Source organism: Erinaceus europaeus, chromosome 3 (assembly GCF_950295315.1).
Source record: "Erinaceus europaeus chromosome 3, mEriEur2.1, whole genome shotgun sequence".
In the NCBI taxonomy this organism is placed as follows: Eukaryota; Metazoa; Chordata; class Mammalia; order Eulipotyphla; family Erinaceidae; genus Erinaceus; species Erinaceus europaeus.
The window spans coordinates 67,770,765-67,772,597 of record NC_080164.1 but is presented as its reverse complement, the minus strand read 5'-3'; the positions used below and the strand labels follow the sequence as shown (position 1 = coordinate 67,772,597).

The window sequence follows — 1,833 nt, the reverse complement described above, 5'->3', positions numbered from 1 at the left end:
TAATAGGGAAGTTCATAGCTATACAAGCACACATTAGGAAACAAGAAAAGGCACAAATAAACAGCCTGATTGCACATCTTAAAGACCTAGAATAAGAACAACAAAGGAATCCTAAAGCAACCAGAAGGACAGAAATTACTAAAGTTAGGGCAGAAATAAATAACATTGAGAATAGGAAAACCATACAAAAGATCAATGAAAGTAAATGTTGGTTCTTCGAAAGAGTAAACAAAATCGACAAACCTTTAGCCAGACTCACAAAACAAAAAAGGGAGAAGACCCAAATAAATCGGATAGTAAATGAAAGAGGAGAAATCACAACAGACACTGCAGAAATTCAACATATCATGCGAGGCTTCTATGAACAACTATATGCCACCAAGCTAGAGAACCTGGAAGGAATAAAAATAGGCACACAGATTAATAAACTGGAACTGAAAATCCAAGAAGTACATGGACACACTTATTGATATTTGACTTATAACAAGGAATCCAAAACCATACAATGGAGTGTCTCTTCAACAAATGGTGTTGGTAAAACTGGGCAACCAGAAAGAGAGAGTGATACTGGACTACTTTCTAGCTCCCTATGCAAATAAATTAAAAGTGAATTTAAGAATTCTATGTAATACTATAAACCATAAGTACATAGGAGACTTTTTTTTTTGCGCTTGATAGGAGATTTATTTGAAGAAATATTACAACATATAAAAACTACAGAAAGTCAGAGGAGGAGGAGGAACCGCCCACTCTTCCCGCAGCTGAGTTGATAGAATTTGTGACTTAAAAAACCCTTAAAATTGGGATGTCTCAGGGTTCAGGGCGTAGGCTGCTAGTCCCCCAGGGGTGGACGGAGCTTGCAGCATGGTGTCTTCCTGCCCCCACCTCCAGAGGCAGCCCGGCTAACAGGAGGACAAAACAGGCTGGGGAGGGGCCGCAGGGTTCTGTCATCCTGCCCCTGCCCCTGCCCCTGCCCCTGCCGGGGGTTGGGGGGTAGAGGTGGGGTTCGGCCGGCTGTTAGCAATGTCTTTAGTGATTTGACTCCAACAGCAAGACAAATGGAGGCACAGATAAGCAATTGGGATTACCTTACACTGAAAAATTTTTGCATATCAAAAGAAAATAAAAACAGAATGAAAAGGTAGCCTACTAAGTGGGATAAGATAAAATATTTCCACATGAGTAACCCCAATAAAGAGTTAATATTGGGGCCATTTCTCCTTCAGTCTGAAAGGCCATTGATGTCGCGGAGGGTGACTACCATGGCTCCTGGTGCTTTGGTGAAACCTCAGATGCGTGGTCTTCTGGCCAAGCGTCTCCCCGTTATTGTTGGAGCTCTCATTGTATCCCTGAGTGTTGCAGCTTTCTGTTAAGTTTGCTGTGGCAAACTTAAAGAAAGAAAGCATATGCAGATTTCTACAGAAATTATCATCCCATGAATGAGTTTGAAAAGATGAGGAAGGCAGGTATCTTTCAGAGTACAAAATGGTTCCAGAAAGTAAAGATTTTTTCGGTTGACCTCATGGAAATTTGTCATTGATTCTGAACTATGACACAGATACTTGGATAAGAAATACTTTCTCTTGATAAATAAACATTAACAAATACAATGATAAAAAAAAAGAGTTAATATTGAAGTACGGAAGAACACATACAAAAAAAAAACTAGGTAGAAGATTTGAATAAACATTTCTCCAAAGAGGACACAGGTATGCATATGCAAAAATGCTTATCATTACTAGTTATTAGGAAGATGCAAGTTAACACCACAATGAGAAGCTGCCTCACACCCATGAGAACACACACATGCATGACATCAGAAGGAACAAGGAC

General features: G+C 39.9%; 1 pseudogene; it reads left to right on the top strand.

Moving 5' to 3' along the window:
- The first annotated feature begins 1,215 nt into the window (after positions 1–1,215).
- Positions 1,216–1,610, top strand: LOC107523116 (cytochrome c oxidase subunit 6C-like; annotated as a pseudogene).
- The last annotated feature ends 223 nt before the right edge of the window (positions 1,611–1,833 follow it).